Source organism: Canis lupus, chromosome 21, assembly GCF_003254725.2.
Source record: "Canis lupus dingo isolate Sandy chromosome 21, ASM325472v2, whole genome shotgun sequence".
Taxonomy (NCBI): domain Eukaryota; kingdom Metazoa; phylum Chordata; class Mammalia; order Carnivora; family Canidae; genus Canis; species Canis lupus.
Window position 1 is genome coordinate 34,073,697 of NC_064263.1, and position 20,584 is coordinate 34,094,280.

Below are 20,584 nucleotides of genomic sequence, written 5' to 3' on the forward strand. Positions count from 1 at the left end.
AGGATTGTATTATTAGTCAGGGTTTTCTAGAGAAAACAGAACCAAGAGGATACACACACACACATTCATATGAGTCTGTCTATCTATATTAGGAAGGATATCTATATCAGGAAGCTGGGTGAAGCACGTACAGGAAATGGGTAAGAGTACATGGGGGTGGGGGTCAGTTAGGAGGGAAGAATGTTAGATGAGAGAGGTACAGGTACAGATTTGAAGGAAGAGAAATTGAGGGAGTGTCAGTGGATGGACCATTGCCTCAGTAGAGTAGATGGAGAGGATATTCTGAAAATACTGAGGTTGGCAAAGAATGTTTTGGGGGTTGAGGGGGGAGAAGAGAGGGGTTGCTTGTTGGCTAGAAAAGTGGGGAGACCCTGGGGCTGAATGAGGGTCTTCGGGAAGGCTCCCTGGTAGATGGAGATCATGACTGCCGTGGAGTCAAACTTCTCTGTAAATGCAGTCCTCACTGGCAAATGGTCTGGGGATCAGAGAAGAGGGACCGGAAGTCAAGGAAACCAGAGGGTGCATGGCTGACCTGCACTGGGAGAACTGGGAGAGAGAGGTCTGGAACCCAGAGGTCATCCAGAGGCTCAAGGGCAGGCCAGGTAGAAATAAGGTGTAGAGCTGGGGGCTGTGCCCTTGAAGGGGGCCTCCAGAGCTGGTGGAGATGGCAGGCCTCCTCATGGTGACTGTGTGCCCTACCCCGGGATGTGCTCTTTCCTGCCTCTGACACATCCTGGCAGTGGCAACTCCATGCTCCCCTTCTTCCCTGCGCTCTCCCAGTTGCCCGGACTTGCCTCCTCGCGGCACTTTTCAGGCTGGATGGAAAGTGACCCTGTCTACGACCCCATTCATGAGATTTGTACCTCCTGGGGGACAGGCTCGAGTCCTGCTCATATGTGGGGCTCCTGAGCCTGCACATCTGGCCCCCGCACCCCCTCGTGGGTTCTCCTGCCCGGGTTTACGAGGGGACCCTGGAGGCCTGGGGCTCCGCACCCCTCGCGGCGAGGGGAGGGGCCGGGCAGCTCTTCTTCGGCCTCTGCTTTCCCTTTTCTTTCTTTCCTGCCTCCCTGGCCCGGCTTTTCCACTCTGTTCTAGAGAAAGGTGATAGAAAGATCTAGACCAGATAGTGGCCTCCGAAGTGCCGAAACAGCCCCCGACGCCCAGCCCCGCGGCCGCAGCGAGCGGCCCGAGGCTCCTCCAGGCGGCTGCACCGCCTCCACCCCACGGGTCCCGGTGCTCTGAGACCTCAGACTCCCGGCGGGAAGCCGCCTGCGGGCTTGCGCTGCGGCTCCGGCCGTGGGATCTAGTGCCACCCACCATCTTACTTGTCACATCTATAAAATGGGGATAATAGGACGATTGAATGTCAAAATGTTCTGAAGGTGGTTTTTCACATCTGTTCCTCACTGAACCTGAGCTGTCCCTAGGACTTAAATTTCCTGATTTCCAGCCTAGTACCTTTTGCATCCATCAAACATGTTTGGCGAGCTAAGGTGACATGTCCTCCTCGGGGCGGGCTACCACTCCGAGGACGGTAAGTTCTTAATGAACTACTGTAAATGCTGTTGACTTGATTCCTGCCAGAGATTTTTATTATAATGGAGAGGGTGCAGTAGAGAGGGGATTGTGGGCAGCAGAAAGAGTGAAAAGTTGCTTCCCCAAACCTCCGCACAATATTCAACAAATATTTATTACTTGTTTATTCAACAAATATTTATCTGTTATTTATTAAACAAATTTTTTAAAAAAGATTTTATTAGTTATTCATAGAGACACACACACAGAGAGAGAGGCAGGGTCCATGCAGGGAGCCCAGTGCGGGACTCGATCCAGGGTCTCCAGGATCACACCTCAGACTGCAGGCGGCGCTAAACCGCTGTGCCACCGGGGCTGTGTTACTCAATAAATATTTATTGAACATCTATTATGTGTCAGGCTCTGTTCCAGGCACTGGGGAATATGGTGGTGGGACAGATGCAAAGTTCTTGCTCTTATGGAAATTCTGGACCTTTTTTCACCTTTGAAGTCTTTTTTTTTTTTTTTTTAAAGGATTTTATTTACTTATTCATGAGAGACACAGAGAAAGAGGCAGAGACACAGACAGAGGGAGATGCAGGCTCCATGCAGGGAGCCTGATGTGGGACTTGATCCTGGGACTCCAGGATCACGCCCTGGGCTGAAGGCAGGCGCCAAACTGCTGAGCCACCCAGGGATCCCCCATCTTTGAAGTCTTGATTTATCCTTCCTTAGATTAGTTTCAGGCTCCTCTAAACCAGAGGCAGAAGGCTCTTCCCCTCAACCCTCAATCCCAGTCCCTGCCTCTTTAATGGCAACCTGGAGCTCTGTGCCTGGCTCAGCAGGAGAAATGCCTGCCCCCTCATCTCAAAAAGCTTCCTTAGAAATTGCACCCCCACCAGGATGGTGAGGTCTGGGCTTTGTCAGGCATGGGCTGTCATCTGGGTGGACTCACTCAGAACAAAATGTAGCTGACCTTTGAGCTGGTTCTCTGCCCATCCTCTACTTTATCCCCAGAGAATTCGCTCACTCAAATTCCCTAGTCTCAGCATTAGGTGCCAGTTTGCACCTTCCCGAAGTTTCCCAGGTGCTGGTTCCTGCTGACCATGTCCAAGTTTCTAATCCCTAGGCTCCTGCTTTTGTTCCAGGCTTAGGGGCATAGGTCTCAAGACCCTGAGAAATGAAACTGATGACTGGTCATCTTTGGGTTTTTCCCAAAGAGCCCTGCTGGGATGGAGGCAGCCTGGGCCCCAGGACAGGCAGAAGGAGACTTAGGGTTTGGTTTTGTTTCTCCTAGTTGTTTGCAATGTGATGTAGGGCAAGTCACTTTCCATCTTTGGGCCTCAGGTTATTTGTTTTTTCATATATCCATTTATCCATCCAACAAGGCTTTTGCCTATTGTCTGTCTGCTGGGACTGTTGGATGAACAGTCTCAGCGCCTCAGCATCGTATTTAAGACTGTCCACAGTCTGAGCCATCTAGAACGGAGCTGGATGCCTCCTGAACTGTTCTTACTCTGCCTTGACTTCCCAGTCCTTCACATACTGCACCTGGAGCTGCTGTGGCAGGCAGGCTGTCAGGGGCACATTGAGGGTACTTGAATATGGAGAAGCTCTGTCTTTCCCAGAATTTCCTGGGAATTTTGGCTGCCTGCTGCTAAAAGACCCAACTGTTTTGGGAGAAGCTCTCCCAGTCCCTGAATTCAGGCCTAAACTTGGGGGTGGTGAAGCAGGCACAGAGAAGTAGATTATGAAAACCAGGGAGGGCAAGTTGGCCTGGACAGGCTCAGTGGGGCAGGCCTCTAGGTGGATAGCCCAGGGAAGAGAAGGAAAGCTAGGAGGACAAAGAATTCTCTGAAAATGGGGACTTGACCCACGGAAGTGGTCACTTGATGACAGTATTCAGTTTGTCATGGCTCGGCAGCAGTCTAGTAGAGTGAATTTCAGGACTGGAGCAGGAGCTTTGGGGAAGAAACTTTTCCCCACTGGCCTTTTATCTGGGAAGATGAAGGCCTGAAGTTGCTAGCAGTCATTCTCCCTTAGATGTGAAATGTGAGATTGAAGTCAGTGAGGGGAAGAGCAGAGCAGAGGCAGAGTAGACTGGATAATGCCATCATTTGAGCCCCAAAAGATGCCTTACCTGAAGTTAGCCATCCCTGGGACTTTTCAGTTTCATGGGCCCTTTCTGTGCTTGAGTCAGTTAGAAATGTGTGTGTGTGCACGTGTGTGTTTAATTATTTGTCTCATCCAATTAAGAACCTGTGATAAAGTTTGTCTTCAGAAAGGAAAACGTGATTGGGGAAGATTCCTCAGGAGATTATGAGAACTCTGTTCCACGGTGACTCAGTGGCACACATCTGGTGATGACTGCTGTTTGGTGCGGGGTCTAGTGGGTCCAGTGCTAGTCCAGAGACTGGCAACCAGCAGGGCTCAGGAAAGCTGCTTTATGGCTTCAAGTGAGACACGCCCAGAGCCAGCCCACCTGAACACCACTGTACCTGCCTTGCGGTGCCACATGTGTCTATGACTAGGAAGAGGTTGGGCTGATTACTGTCAACTTCTGCAGCCCAAGGCAAGCCTGCTTACAAAGTCTAGGGCAAAGGGAATTACTAGACCCCAAGACTGGGACTTAATCTTTTGGCAAGAGCCCCTGGGCAGGTGGTGTGGGCTTCTGAAGGTCCTGCTAAGAAGCAAAGGCTGGGAGAGAAAGCCTGTGCCCTGCTGATGCCCTTCATCACAGCAGTCATGAAATGATCACTCCCTCCTTCTAACTCCCCTAGCCAAAATGGTCTTCTGGGTCTCAGCCTGGAAAGGTGGGAGCTGGACAAGGAATGAGGGCCTCTGGCCTTCAGAGGTCTCCAGATGGACGAGAGGCTGGAGATGGCTCCAAGGATGGACATGGGATAGAACTGAATACCAGTATGTATTAAATAGAGTTTTTAGTTTGCTGGATTTGCACTCACAGCATCATTGAAATTACCTCAATAGTAAATGGTAGTTCTCATTTCAGATGAGCTCTGTTGTCCTCAACAAAGTGCTTGCATAAATTATCCTCAACTAACCCCCCCCCCAAAAAAACAAAAAAAGAACCCCCAAAATTATCCTCAACTTTTAAATGTTCCAATTTTCATGGAATTTTTATGTAACTCTACATTGATATCTTAAAACTGATACTTTATGTATTAGTTGATGGATGATGATTCTGTACTCTCTTTGGGGGCCACTTGCAACCTGCTGCTGCTGGGGGTTGAAAGTCCAGGTCTCCACCTAGACGATGAGGTGGATGTACAGGAGTGTTTACAGTGGAGCTGGCCCCTTTATCCTCAGTGTGTAAAGACGACCTGCAGATCTTCTGGATGCCTGTGGCCTGGAGCTTGCTTGTTGATATCAGATTGCTGGACAGAAGTGGGAGCTTTCATCTTCCCTCTCTTTTCCTGTGGTCTTTGCATCTTGGGGGGTTGGGGAAGGGGTTCTGAGGCTGGTGGTTTTAGGTGATTGTAAGAGGTGTCTTCTGACCAGGGATAGTAGAGATTTTTCCTAAGCTGCAGGAGTGAAGATGAAGGCAGAGAAGAGTGGTGGAATCATGGAATATGAGATCTCTCCAGGGCCCATGGAACACCAGGGCAATGCCACAAAGGCTTTAACCTGCCAGAACCCAAGGCAGGCATAATGTCTGCATAATAAGGATGATGTCTTTGCAAATATAAAACTGATAATATTTAATAACCCCTTCTATCACGGTTTCTCTGTGGAGATCCAGCCACAAAGATTATCACTAGAGGGCAGGAGAGACTTTTTAAATAAAACAAAAGGCTTCCAACTCAGGCTATGGCTTTTCCCATAGTCTGGGGCTGTGCCACCTAACTTTTCCTTGTCACAGCATTATACATAAAAAATGAGAATATGTGTACAGCACCCTGGGGTAAACTGAAGGAGGCTTGGGGACACGTGTATGGGGCTTAATGAATAGCATAACAGTAGCATAACATTTCTTCATGTTATATAATTCTATATAATATAGAATATAATACTATATAATTATAGTAAGATACAAACTAAAGGAGAATACTAATACTGAATTTGCATAAAATCCTAAATAAAATCATTTCAAATATTTTATTTTATTTTTTAAGAAGATTTTGTTTATTTATTCATGAGAAACAGAGAGAGAGAGAGAGAGACAGGCAGAGGGAGAAGCAAGCTCCATGCAGGGAGCCTGATGTGGGACTTGATCCCCGGTCTCCAGGATCACACCCTGGGCTGAAGATGGCGCCAAACCGCTAAGCCACCTGGGCTGCCCTGATCAAGATTTTTAATGATTTCTTCAAATTCTTGGTAATCATCATTGACCAGAAATTTCATTTGTACAAGTTGGTGATAAAAGATTAAAAAAAACAAACCTTTATAGCCACTTAAAATGTTTATTAGTTGAAGATAATATATTTAAAGAATATAGGCTTCTTTTTTTCCGTTGACACGTGTGGTGTTGAAGTCTCTTGTGGTAAGGCACTGGATTTAGAATTCATCAATCCTCCCCCCCCCCCCTTTTTTTTTAAGGATTTTACTTACTTATTTGAGAGAGAGAGAGAAAATGAGTTGGAGGAGGAGCAGAGGGAGAGGGAGAAGCAGGCTCCCCACTGACCGTGAAGCTGGATGAGGTGCCTAATCTCAGGATCCTGAGATCATGACCCTGACCTGAGCCAGAATCAACAGTCAGATGCTTAACTGACTGTGTCACCCAGCACCCCTATATTAAATCTTTTTGACTTGAGTATACTGAAATGATGATGAATACACATGCGTTTTTAGAACAATCACTCTGCAGCCAGCTTAGATTTCTTTTTTTTTTTTTTTGAGAGAGAGAGAAGAGGAAGGGAAAGGGAAGAAGCAGAAAGAGAGGAAGAGAGAGGGAAGAAGCAGAAGGAGAGGAAGAGAGAATCCTAAGCAGGCTCCCTGCCCATTGTGGAGCCGGACATGGGGCTCTATCTCACAACCCTGAGATCATGACCTGAACAGAAATCAAGATTGTGTGCTTAATCAACTGAGCCACCCAGGTGCACCACAGTCAGCTTAGTTTTGGCTAAAAAAGTCCATTTGCTACAAAAGATAAAAACTGCCCACATACATAGACTAACCATTGTCTTGATTTGTCCTGGAGGTTCTGACTTAGGCCTTGTGACCTGACATGACTATTCATAGCACCTTTCACTCAAAAAAGAAAAAAAAGTGCATCAGTTTGGTGTTGACACATAACATGGATGAATCTCAAAAACATTATCCCGAGTGAAAGAAGCCAGATACAAAAAAGCACATGCTGTATGATTGATTCATTTATTTGAAATTCTAGAACAGACACAACTAATTTGCAGTGATGGAAAGCAGATGAGTAGTTGTCTGGGGCAGTAGTGGGGGTGGTGGTGGTGGAAGTGGAAGATGACTACAAAGGGGAACGAAGGAGCTTTCAGGGGTCATGGCAAGGTTGGGTTTTTTTTTTTTTTAATATTTATTTATTCTTGAGAGACACAGAGAGAGAGGCAGAGACACAGGCCGAGGGAGAAGCAGGCTCCCTGTGGAGACTTGATCCCAGGACCCCGGGATCACAACCTGAGCTGAAGACAGTCGCTCAACCACTGAACCACCCAGGCGCCCTGTGGCAAGGCTTTCTGTCTTGGTTGTAGCCCATGTGCTTCAGCTGCCCACTTATCAGAGAGCTGAGGGCATCGCCACACTGCTTTACTGCAAACCCGTGGCCCATTGAAGGCATGCCCAGAAGAAAGCTCTGGCCTTGGGAGGGATCTTATGCCTGTCTCTAAGCCTTACTCATGATGCCGGAGTCAGAAAGGGGGAAGAGCCTACATAAAGGAAATGAATAAACACCCACTCCTTGGTCCCAGCCAATTGTAAGAGGAGGAGAGGGGAAATGAGGGGGGCAGGCAGGGGAAGGGGGAAAGAGGTGAGAGCAATCAGATACAGGGGTTGTAAATTTCTTTTCTGGACTTTGGTCTACAGCAGGTGTTGGCACACCTTTCTGTAAAGGGCCAGGGAGGAAATATCTTAGGCTTTGGGTCGTCCCTGTCTGTTGCAACTACTTAATTCTGCACTGTAGCGTGTGAACGCATCCATGGACAGTACAAGTGAACAAATGTGCTTGTGTTCCAATACTTTATTTATGGATGTTGGAATTTGAATTCATGTATTTTTCATATGTCACAAAATATAATTCTCCTTTTGGCTTTTTTCCTAACCATTTAAAGAACGTGAAAACCATTCTTAGCTCATAGGCCTTGCAAAACAGGTGGTGGGCTGAATTTGGCTGGTTGGGCATAGCTTGCCAGCTGTTCTAGAGATCCTGAGGCTGCAGGACTTTCAGAGAGGGATGATCCTTGGATTTCTGAGTTTCAATGTAATTGAAGAAACCATGACCTTTAGCTTTACTGAGATGTTCTTAGTTTCTATTTGTATTTTGCATGGAACCCAGAAGTTCGCCCAGTCCCTGAAGGGGCTCATCTATTTTAACTTCCTGAGCATAACCCCCATCCATAATATACAAACATATTATTTGTCTTTCAGTCATTTGAATCTGACTTTTAAATAAGGTTTCAGAAATCATTTGGCATCACATCAGATAAAATAATGAATGAAGGCCATATATTGATATAAGAATGTGGTAGGAACCTAAGGTTATGAGTAATCAAATTTCATGTTTTGAGGTCTATAAAAGGGTTTGTGTTAAGTGACTACCTGAATAAAGTCCAGGGCGGGAGCCTCTTCAGAGAGCTAACTTGACCCTGGATGGAGAGTCCACTGTAGCCACTCCTGTGGTACCCAGGGTAGGGAGGCTGGGGAAGCAGCATCCCCCATGGAAAGGGCTGAGGAAGCCTCTCTCTGGACATGCGTGATGTTTAGCACCTGCAAACCTGCAGCTCACACTGCGTTCACAGATACCCACAGCCAACTCTGCTTTTTGCTTCCTGTCTCCAGCATCCTGGGTCTCACCCTCCTCTGCACCCCTGCCTCCTCTCCTGATTCCCTTTATTTCCTCCTTGTCAGAGTGCAGTTTTTTTGGTTTTACTCCTAGGGGTTTTGGGTGAAATCAGGAATTGGTATCCTAGGAGGGGTTGTTGCACAGCTTTTGGTCTTCCCCTCCACCCTGGACACGAGGAGGACTCTCCTGGGGCCACTGTTTGTCAGCTGAGTGGGAGAAATGGTGGTTTAGCTGGGGGAAAAGTGAAACTCCCTAGTTCCCTTCACTTGCTCCCCTGTTGGAAGGCAGCCTCAGTGTCCTGGTCTTGGGGTGGGGCGGCTACTCTGACTTCTCTGCGTCCTTCCCTCACTCCCTCTGCCCTTCCCACTCATTTGGTGTCTTCTCTGTGTAGTTGACAGATTGTAACTGTGGGTTCTTAGGCCTGCCTCCCTTCTGGGGCTGGGCTGGGCTCTGCGTGTCCCTCCAGGACCTAGAACAGGGCCGGACCTGGAGTGGGCATTGATAATGTCTGTTGGCTGAAACTGAAACAGCAGCTTACTAGCGGTATGTGCCGTCTGGCTGGAAACTGGGAGCTCTTGCCAGCCCCTGCTGCCATGTCCTCAAGGGCCCTTGGCCACTGGGGAGGCCTGCAGGTCACTGTACTCCAGAACACTCTGTGGTGTTTACCAATAGGACTTTCAGGGGTGGGGAGGCCTGAGGACCTAGAAGGGAACCCTGTAAGAGCACAGGGCGGAGAGGGATAGAGACAGGGACAGGAACAGGAATAAGGTTAGAGTTAAAGCGAGGGGCTTTGGCAGGAGCACTGATAGGGGAGAGGGCTGGGGAAAGCAGGAGGCTGAGTGAAGGGGAGTGAGATCTGTGCCCCAGCTTGCCCTGGGCTTCCTGCTGGGGACCTGCCCTGCAGGGGAGGGAAGCCAGCTGCCTCTCCTGGGAGAACATGCTTCTCAGTGGGAGTGTGGGAGCTCCTTCAGCATCCGTGGAGCCCAGTTATGGATGCCCAGAGACCCTGGCTGTCACCTCTGGGGCCTGAGGAGAGAGAATTCAATCCCTAGGTTTCTTCTGGGTCGGGGGGGGGAGGCTCCAGAGGATAACTGCTCTGGGAAAGGGCAACTTCAGGTGGTGGGAAGGGGATTCCTCTAAGGCCCAGTATTTTGGGGATTGAGTGAGGCCTTGGAGAATTGGTGGTGGACCCACACAGCCTGGCCCTCCATGGCACTGCTTTCCTTCCTTCACAGGGAACACAAAAAGGAAATCTTCTAACATCAGATCTGTGTCTGGCGCAGATAGCTCAAAGCCTAGAAACTGGAGGGGGATGGGCCAGAAAGCAGCTGACTTGTCAGGTGACAGATGCTTTAATAGAGAACTGTACAAAATGATGGGGGGGCGGGGCTTGGGGCGGGGCTTCCAATTCTGCCTGGAGGTGGGGCTCTGGAGGACACTTTCCTAGAGCAAATGTGCTTTTGTAGTTGCAGGGTGGGGAGGCAGGAAGATGGTAATTTCAAGTAAAGGAAACCGCATTTGCAAAGGAGGTGAGAGAGAGCTCTGATCCCTCCCTTCGGGCAGGAAGCTTTGACACCAGTGCTTCGAGACTAACCCAGGCTAACCTCCCTCCCAACACACAGACACACAAACACAGACACACATACACACACACACCTTTGCTTAAGAACTCCCAAGGGTCCTACCATGTGACTTTTGGTCAGCATTGTTGGGGGGTCTGAAAGTGTTAAAAACTATGGCTTTTCACTAGAGCCTCCAGGAAAGGAGACTGCTGACTTCCTGCGCTAGGCACACGTTCCACTATTCCAGTCTAGGGGGATTATGCACTCCTCCTCCTCCCAAGACTCCCCCACCCCGACTGCAGCCCCTAGAGAAAGCCTTGGAGTATGAGAGAGAAGCTCAAAACAAGGCTGTCTGGCGTGACAGTCACGGTAACGGCTGTCACCAGTATTAGATTGTGGTTGTCTCTTGGGTACAGATTAGTCTGAAGGAGGGGCTGGCTCTCACTTAACACCATGCCTGCTCTGGTCTCAGAGCTAAAATGCAGTATACCTACCGGATCACCCCTGTGAATCCTGGCCACAGCTCTGGCATTGGAGCAGCTTAATAGCACAAGATTTGACTTCTGTTCTAGGAATGGATGGTTTGGGGGATATTGGCTTCCATATTGGCAGAATGGAGATTGTACTTGTTGAAGTTTGCAGCATTTTAAAGAATTTTAAGAGCTAACAACTCTCTTAGTATTCTTGCCTTGGACTTCTCAAATTGGGACATGTAATGCTATGTCAAGGATAAGTAATATTGGAATAAATATGGACCATCTTCCTGAAGCATCAGTTTTATGTGAATTATTTGTGAGGAATACCACTCCCACTCATGTTTATGTTAAAACAAATATACCTAGAGGAATAGATCCAAAATTCATGTCAATGTTTATTTTTTTAAAAGATTTTATTTATTTATTCATGAGAGACACACAGAGAGAGAGGCAGAGATACAGGCAGAGGGAGAAGCAGGATCCATGCAGGGAGCCCGATGTGGGACTCGATCACGCCCTGAGCCAAAGGTAGACACACTCAACTGCTGAACCATCCAGGCGTCCCTCATATCAATGTTTAAATGAACAGGAAGACCTTTCAGAAATCTTGAGTGTCAGAGGCATAGTCAGGCTATCTTCCCAGGCCTTGGAATCTGCATTCTTCCCTCCACTCCTAGTACTGTCACTCTCTCCACATGTTACACATGAAGAAATAGTTCTAGAGAGTGGTCGGTGACCTGCCTAAGTGATACCACAGAATAAGGGGGGGGGGGTCGGAATAGAACCCATGTCACTGGATTCCGCATTCAGTATGTTGTCTTCTACACAATGCAGAATCTAAGGTTTCATGTTTTAGTGGTTTGGTTTCAGTAGGGCCACGGAAATAACCAAATCCCACCTGTCTAAGTGGTCCTTGAGCACGATGGGAGGGAAAGTGAGGCATATTGGGAACCAAAAGTCAGGAAACAAGATTCTACCCCCAAGCGTTTCTTTCAATAATTAAGCTCTGGGACTTTAGGCAAATTGTTTAACTCTCCTGTGCTTTACCTTTGCAGTCGGTAAAATGTGGTAGTTAGGGGGCGCTTGGGTGGCTCAGTAGGTTAACTGAGCCTTGGGTTCAGGTCATGATCCCAGGGTCCTGAGATGGAGTCTCCATTCGGGCTCCCTGCTCAGCAAAAGTCTGCTTCTCTCTCTCCCTCTGCCCCTCCCCCAGCTCATGCTCTCTCTCTCTTTCTCTCTCTCTGTCAAATAAATAAATAAAATCTTTAAAAAAATGTGATGGTTACACAAATATTGTTTAACAAGTTGGCCTTCTTATGAAGTAGGGTCATTGCTTGCCTTCCCAGAACTTCCGACCTGCCCTAGGCTATTCCTGGCCACGAGTCCCTGAGGAAGGGGCAGCTCCAGCTCAGCTGGCCACCTCTGCATGATGATTACTAAAGACGACTACAAATGGGGCTTGGACAGGGTCTGGAAAAGCAGCCTTTCATAGGTTGCCCCTCGTCCTGGTTGAGAATCATCTGGCTATGAGGTAGAGGTCAGAGTCCCTCAAGCTGTTCCAGTAAAGGTGTTTGTGGGGAGGCTACACTGGGCAGTCTTGCCACCTAGGTTGGGAAGAAATGCCTGCTCCTGGCCCGAGGCTGAAACCTAAAACTGCCGTTTCCCGGAGGCAGCAGCATCTTTCGTCTCTGCTGATTTCTTCTCCTCTCCTTTTGACCGCCTTCCTCTGCTTGCACACAGCCACCCTGACCGCCAGCCTGGCATGGGTGTAGCCCACTGCGGTTCAGCTGGCTGCAGAGAGAGCGAGTTATGAGCTTGGCTGCTGCTGGCCCGGGGGGTGAGAGGAGTCTCACCATTTAGTACATACATTTTGCTTACCTACCCTTCTTTCAATACAGTGCCTCATCTTTACCTTGTGCCCCTGTACCTCTTATTCTTAAATCTCTCTGGATTAATTTTTGCAGAGACTAAGCCATTTATTTCTCACCAGGATAGTTCACTGGCAGGGCAGGATTAGGGAGGGGCTCTGGAGAAGTCAGTGCTTCCTTTTTTTTTTTTTAAAGGTTTTATTTATTTATTTATTTATTTATTTATTTATTTATTTATTTGAGACACACAGAGAGAGGCAGAGACACAGGCAGAGGGAGAAGCAGGCTCTCAGCAGGGATCCCGATGAGGGACTCGATCTCAGGACCCTAGGATCACCACCTGAGCCAAAGGCAGACACTCAACCACTGAACCATCCAGGCACCCCCAGTCAGTACTTCCTTATGAAGACTTTTCTCCCTATCCTGTTTTCAGCTCTATTTCTCACCTGACCTCAAAGCCACGAGGGTTTCTGGGTTTCAGTGATTGGAACCAGGGACGCCTGGGTGGCTTAGCGGTTGAGCATCAACCTTCCACTGTGGGAGTGACCCCTGGGTGCCAGGATCAAGTCCCACATCAGGCTCCTTGCAGGGAGCCTGCTTCTCCCTCTGCCTATGTCTCTGCCTCTTTCTCTGTGTCTCTCATGAATAAATGGATAAAATCTAAAAAAAAAAATGTGTACATTAGCAAATAAAATATGAGAGTTTATATTAGAAAAATGTCTATCAGGTTATGCCATTCCCTTGCTTAAGATTCTCCAGTGATTTCCTGTTGCTTTTAAAATAAAACCCAAGCTTCTTAGCAAGGCCTCTGTTCTTCCACAAACTCCCTTTACCACCCTCTCTTGTTAGACGGGCTTCCGCCACACTTGGCCTTTCTATTGCTCTCCCGTTTCTGCCCGGGACCTATTCACCTGTTCTTCCTTCTGCCCACAACATTCATTGTAGCCACAACTCTTCCATATTCGTGGGGAAGCCTATATTTAACTCTTCAGAGAGGTTTTCCTAGTCTATTCTCTCTAGAGTAGGCAACCCTTCTCTCAAATCACTCTCTCTAGACTATCACTTTGTTTTGTTCGTGTTTTATAAATTCATAGCAAGCATTGTTACCCCAAATTATCTTCTCTCTTTACTTGCATATCATCTGACTCTCTCCACTAAAAAATTAACTCTGTAAGGAGGGGCCCTTGTCTGTTTTGTTCATTTTTTGTATCTCCACTTACTACACTTTTGGAATGTAGTAAGTGCTCAATAAATATCTGTGCAACAAATGAATGAATGCCCAGCTAAACTAAAGGGACTAAGAGTGGGAACTGTTCCCAGAGACAGGCACCTCTAAGTGTGTCTATTGAACTTTTACTTCCCTTCCTCATCTCAGGCCGCATGTGACATGACACTAGGCAATTACAAAGGGTCAGTGAGCAGAAGTGGAAGGGTAAAGGTGAAGATGAGGAGTTGGGGGCGGCTCAGTGGCTTGGCCCTGCGAAGATTCTGCTCTGTTCCTCTGCCCCGCTAAGCAGCATTTTTCCACTGTGGCATTCTGTAACTTTCCGTGCAACTTTCTTTCACAGATTTTTTTGGGTAATATTCCACGTGGCCGGTCAGCTCCATCAAGTGCTGCAGTGAAGAGTGGGATTGAGAATGGCTGGGAGGCCCTGAGGCTGCCAGAGGGAGCACAGGGTGTGTTGTTTGCGACTGGTACCAATTTTCAGCTCTTTTCCGTGTAGGGGAGTCCAGAAATGTGACACACAGGATGTCTGTTTGTGGCTCTTTTTATTTGTTTTTAATTTTTTTTTATTTTTAAATATTTTATTGATTTATTCATGAGAGACACACACACACAGACAGGCAGAGGGAGAAGCAGGCTCCCTATGGGGAGCTTGATGCGGGACTCGATCTCCAGGACCCCGGGATCATGACCTGATGGAGGACGTCAATCACTGAGCCATCCAGGTGTCTTTGTGGCTCTTTTTTAAACAGAATGGCTAGAAGAAGCCCATTCTGTCTCCAGCTTACAACTGATGTCTGTGGTCTGCAGCTCAGGGCAGGTGTTAAGACACAGACTCTTCCCAGGAGTTTGGGCTGTAGTCTGGGAAGTGACTGTTCATCATGGTTTCCTTTCCTTTGTGTTTCTAGTGGTTTATTTTTTTTTCTTTTTCTTTTAATATCTTTTTTTTTTAAGATTTTATTTATTCATAGAGACCGAGAGAGAGGGGCAGAGACACAGGTAGAAGGAGAAGCAGGCTCCATGCAGGGAGCCCGATGTGGGACTCGATCCCGGGTCTCCAGGATCACACCCCAGGCTGTAGGCAGCGCTAAACCGCTGCACCACCGGGGCTGCCCTTTCTAGTGGTTTCTAGTGAAATTTTCGGGTTGAGGAAAAACAAAAATAAAAATAGCAACAAACATGTTTATAATAAAAAGGAGAAATAAAAAACTGAAGAAGGCAAAGAGAGAAGCCAGGCACCTGAGTGTGCTGTCTTTATGAGTGATTGGGGCTCCAGAGGGGTGAGAACGCTCCTATTAGAATTTTTTCATCACCAAGGAAGGAGTGGGCCAAGCTTTTGAAACTTCGGCATTATCCACCACTGCTCTCAACCTAGGGCAGGCTCTCCCCAAAGGTCATCTGAAGGAGCTGCAGCTGCCATGGTGAGCATGGCCCATCATGGCCCTCCAGCCCTTACCCCATGTGTGTTTGAAGAGGTCCACCTCCCTCCCACCATGCCTGCAGTCCTGGGGCCTGACAGTCACTCCTTTAGTGACACAGGAAGAGGCGGGCATGAGAAAAGGCTCAGTCACCTTGCAGAGACTGGGCATCTTTCAGCAACACATTCTTATTGACATACAGCGCAGCTGCCTGGCAAGTTCTTATGTCATGTCCTCAGTTATCTGAGTACTTGTTGTTTCTTGGGCCCCTTCATGTCTGACCCAGTTCTGAGTCTTGACCTTGCTTCTTAATTAATCCATGCGCTTATGTAATATGTGGCACACCCACAGAGTAACGAGGCCTGTTCTGGTCTTGTTCTCCAATGCTGTGGCTTGTTCTACAGTTTCTAAGGAGGTGAGGGGGAGAGTGGTTATCTTCTCAATCTGGCCACCAGGATCCAAACAGTGACTGCCTGTTGGAATCTATCTGTCCAAGGTTCTTTCTATAACACTCAGGGTCTCTTATTACCAAATTGGGACAGGGGCTTACTCTCAGAGCTCTCTAAGGGCAATGAGAACATGAAGGCTAGTCTCGAATGACTGAGTGGACACTAGGGGAAGAAACTATACAAGTGGACTGAAGCAAATGCACGTCACAAGTAACCACAGAGGAGATGAAGTGTTGTTTGGTTCTTGATGCCAATCTCTCTTTGCTAGGGGACTGGGACCACTATAGCCACATGTGGCAGAGGACATCATCTCTGTCCTGATTCTGCTGGCATCCTCTTCATTTGTTATCTTACCTGCACCTGGTTTTATTTCTTAGTCCTCGTCTACATCTCAAGCTGTCTGCATACCACATTCCTACATTGAAACCATTTTCTTCCTTAGAGTGGGGTCTAATATCAATAGTGGAGGATTCCCAGTCTCTCCAACAACCATAGCTCAAAGTTCATAGTAAAGGAGTAAAACTTCAGTGACTATGTTTTTGAAAGGGCTTGATGTCATCCAGTATGTCTGACTCTGCATGAACTCCTTAGGATTCCAGGGACTGCCTTTGGGCCATGGAGTCAGCACATTAAAACAGGCCCCTGAAACATGGCTTCTGTTCATGGCTTTGGACATGATCCTCTTCCCACAGCTTTTCACACTGGGTTCTGACTTGCTCCCTATCCCTCCTATTCCTGACCTGGCATTTTTTTCCATCTTTGACCTCATTTTACCTTTTTGCACCTGACACTTGGTCCATACTTTTGGCTCCACCCTATCTATGGCCACCTGGGTAAAAACTCTTTTTCTAGCCTTGCTCCCAAAGCTCCTCCCTGGCCCATCTCCCTCTTAGTGGCTTCTACCAGGTTGGTCCAGTTGGAGAGTAGGACCTTGGCACATCCAAGTGTATGTCAGCTTTATGCTATGCCCAAGGTTGCTTCTCTGTGGCAGTGCCTCATGAGCTGGGCCACGCCATGAGCACAGGGCCCAGTGACAGGGGTGTATGCTGACTTGCAAAAGGCTCCTTACTGCCAAAAGTCATTGATTTACCATCCTCTGGTCTCCCACCATTAAGCATTTTCTTTTCTTTTTTTTTATTTATTTATGATAGTCATACACAGAGAGAGAGAGAGAGAGGCAGAGACACTGGCAGAGGGAGAAGCAGGCTCCATGCACCGGAAGCCCGATGTGGGATTCGATCCTGGGTCTCCAGGATCGTGCCCTGGGCCAAAGGCAGGCGCTAAACCGCCGTGCCACCCAGGGATCCCAACATTTTCTATTTGTTACCACAAAAACCTTGAGATTTTGCTGTTTAACCATTTCACGACCACATACATGAGCCACATATTTACGTTACCCTTTTGAGAGCACCCTTTTGTACTTAATAGTCCTAAACATTTGTCCAGTGACTTATGGTCAACAGAGTATCTAGTATATTCACATATATTACCTCATTTCCAAACTCCTTCTTATTTTATTTTGTAAACAAGACTCAGGGTCATCTTCCCCATTTGGCTCATTAGGGCCAAATGTTTTGGTTTCTTTTAAAACAGAACAAAAAGGTATGCCTGGCTGGCTCAGTTGATGGAGCATGGGATTCTTTATCTCAAGGTTATAAATTTGAGCCCCTGTTGGGTGTAGAGATTACTTAAAAATAAAACCTTAAAAAAAACAACAGAACAAAGAAAATAATATAAAAATAATATATAAAAATGGAGCCAGTCTGGATCATGTTTATCTGTATACCAGTGCATTCATAAAATGCAATTTTAAATGTCATTTTATAGAAGTTGCTCATGAAGGCAAAAGTGTCTGGACCTCACAAAAGTCATAATTAGGAACTGATGGGACTGGTTGTTTTACACTTGGCACCAACATTGACTTGCTATATAAATTTGAAAAAGTTTCTTAATATGTTAGCTTTTTTTACCAGAAGAACGAAAAGAAAAATTTCTGTAGCTAATCATTTCTCAGGACTTTTATTAAGACAAAGGAAATTGGGACCCCTGGGTGGCTCTGTGGTTGAGCATCTGCCTTTGGCTCAGAGCTTGATGCTGGATCCCAGATCCTGGGATCGAGTCCCACATCTGATTCCCTTTAGGGAGTCTGCTTCTCTCTCTCTGCCTATGTCTCTGCCTCTCTCTCTATGTCTGTCATAAATAAATCTTAAAAAAAAAACACACAAAAATCATTCTGAAAGTATCTAAACTTTTTAGAAAAAAGGCTTCTATAATGATAGGATTATCTTACACCTGCAAATAACAGGTATCCATCTCAAATCAGCATAGGCAAATGAAAAGGTTCCAGCTTCAGGCATAGCTGAATGAAGAAGGCTTCAAATTCACCAGGAATCTGTTTCTCTGTTTTCCTCTTTCTCTTTGGCTGGCTTTCTTCTATGCTGGATTTCTTTTCTAGCACACTTTCCCCACATGTGGAAAGAATCTCAGAGACTGCAGGCTTTAATTATCCTTCAGTTTATGACCTTAAGAGAGACGACTCCTTGTAACTCAGCTGATTCTGCAGAAGAACTCTAATTGGTCTTTGCTTTGGTATCTGGAGTTTCCCTGTGACCAGGGGACAGAGTGCTCTCTCAGGCTTACTTAATCAGTTGCTTCTTCATGACTTGATTGACAGTCTCACATGACTCCTTTGGGAGAGGGAGAGAGCAGTTTCCAAATGAGGAAACTCAAACAGACCAAGTATCATGTCCACTCCTGGACTATACCAGTCTATGACATTGTTATTGTTCTTAATACTTATTTGTTTGTTTGTTTATTTATTTATTTATTTATTTAAAAGTAGCCTCCATGCCCAGCATGGAGCCCAACATAGAGTTTGAACTCATGCCTCTGAGGTCAAGACCCAAGCTGAGATCAAGAGTCAGACGCTTAACCAACTGGGTCACCTAGGTGCCACAGTCTGTGACAATGTGTTTTTTTTTTTATAAAGAACTGTTTATATAGGAATAGCTAATATTTATTTATTTTTTTAAAAAGATTTTTATTTATTTATTCATGAAAGACAGAGAGAGGCAGAGACACAGGCAGAGGGAGAAGCAGGCCCCACGCAGGGACCCCGATGTGGGACTTGATCTCAGGACTTCAGGATCGCACCCCGGGCCAAAGGCAGGCACTAAACTGCTGAGCTACCCAGGGATCCCCGACAATGTTAACATTATCTCTCTTGCAGGACATTAGAACAGGTTGATATTTGTCCAGATTAACTTTTTAGACCTGAGTCCTATGCGGGCCTATCAGAGTTTAGTAGAGACCACATGGATTCATTTAGTTTTCACAAAATCTGTGAAGAAATTATTAGTTCCACCTTTTTTCCACTAAAAAAATCAACAAGTTTCCTTTTTTATATATTTTAATTTTTTTAAAGATTTTGCTTATTTATTCATGAGAGACACAGAGAGGGGCAGAGATGTAGGCAGAGGGAAAAGCAGGCTCCATGCAGGGAGCCTGATGTGGGACTCAATCCCAGGACTCCGTGAGCCAAAGGCAGATGCTCAACCACTGAGCCACACAGGCATGCCTGTTCCTTCTTTAGAGAAGTTTTAGGTTCACAGCAAAATGAATGGAAAGTACAGAGAATTCCCGTAAACCCCCGCCTTCACCCATCTCTCCCGCTATCAACATCCCCCACCAGAGTGGTTCATTTGTTATATCTGATGAGCCTACAGTGACACATCATAATCACCCAAAGTCCACACTTTAGTGTTTACTCTTGGTGGTGTTCATTCTATGGGTTTTGACAAATGGTAATGACATGATGACACGTATCCACCCTTATAGTATCATGGAGAGTAGTTTTACTGCCTTAAAATCCCTCTATGTTCTGACTATTCCTACCCCTCAGCCCAAGCCCTGGAAACCACTAGTCTTTTTATTGTCTCCATTCTTTTGCCTTTTCTAGGATGTCACGTAGTTGGAATCATATAATATATATAGCTTTTCCAGATTGGCTTCTTTATTTAATAATATACATTTGAAAAAATATGCATTTTTCCCTCTATGTCTTTTTATGGCTTAATAGCTCATTTCTTTTTAGAGTTGAATACTATTCCATTGGACTGATGGACCACAGTTTACTTATGCGTCCACCTACTGAAGGATTCCTTGGTTGCTTTCTAATTTTGGCAATTATGAACAAAGCTGCTATAAATGTGTGCAGGTTTTTGTGTGGACTTTTTCAACTCACGTGGGAAAACACAACTACTGGATTGTATAATACGAGTAAGTTTAATTTTGTAAAAAAGTGTAAATGGTCTTCCAAAGTGGCTGTACCATTTGACATTCCCACTAGCAATGAATGAGAGTTCTGGTGGTTCCACATCCTTGCCAGTGTTTAGTGTGGTCAGTGTTTGGATTTTGGCCATTCTAATAGACATGTAGTGGTATCTCATTTATTTTTTAAAATATTTTTATTTATTTATTTTTAAGAAAGAGAGAGCATGGTCAGGGGGGAGAGGCAGAGGGAGAGGGAGAAGCAGGCTCCCCACTGAGCAGGGAGCTTGATTCATCCCAGGACCCTTGGGATCATGCCCTGAGCTGAAGGTAGCTGCTTAACTGCTTAACCAACGGAGCCACCCAGGTGCCTCTTATCGTTGTTTTAATTTGCAATTCTCTAATGAAATGTGATGTTGAACATCTTTTTATATGCTTATTTGCCATCTGTATTTGGTGAGATACTTGTTAATGTCTTTTACCCATTTTTAAATTGGGTTCATTTTCTTATTGTTGAGTTTTAAGAGTTCTTTATATAATTTGGATAATAGTTCTCTATCAGATGTGTCTTTTGTAAATATTTTCTCCCAATCTGTGGCTTGTCTTCCTATTCTCTTATTAGTTCCACTTTTATAGAAAATAAATGCTGCAGATTACTGGGAGCTTACCATAATAGCTGCCACCAAAGGCAGCGCTAAACTGCTGGGCCACCCAGGCTGCCCTTTCGTAGGCTTTTTAGAAGGTAAATTTGGGGATAAATCTGGTGCAGTCCTACTGGTTGCTAGTTGCTGCTATCTTTGTCCCAAAATTAGCTCTA

At 46.2% G+C, this 20,584-nt stretch overlaps 1 protein-coding gene across 2 annotated transcripts in view; it reads left to right on the forward strand.

Moving 5' to 3' along the window:
• Window positions 1-20,584, forward strand: part of AMPD3 (adenosine monophosphate deaminase 3) — a 149,500-nt gene that overhangs the window by 57,896 nt on the left and 71,020 nt on the right. The window contains exon 1 of one of the 2 annotated variants that reach the window (XM_049098691.1): window positions 19,633-19,776. The exons of the other annotated variant lie outside the window; for it this stretch is intronic. The gene's annotated coding sequence lies outside the window, so the exon portion shown is untranslated. Of the gene's footprint in view, window positions 1-19,632; window positions 19,777-20,584 lie in introns of those variants that run through there. 2 annotated transcript variants of the gene reach the window in all.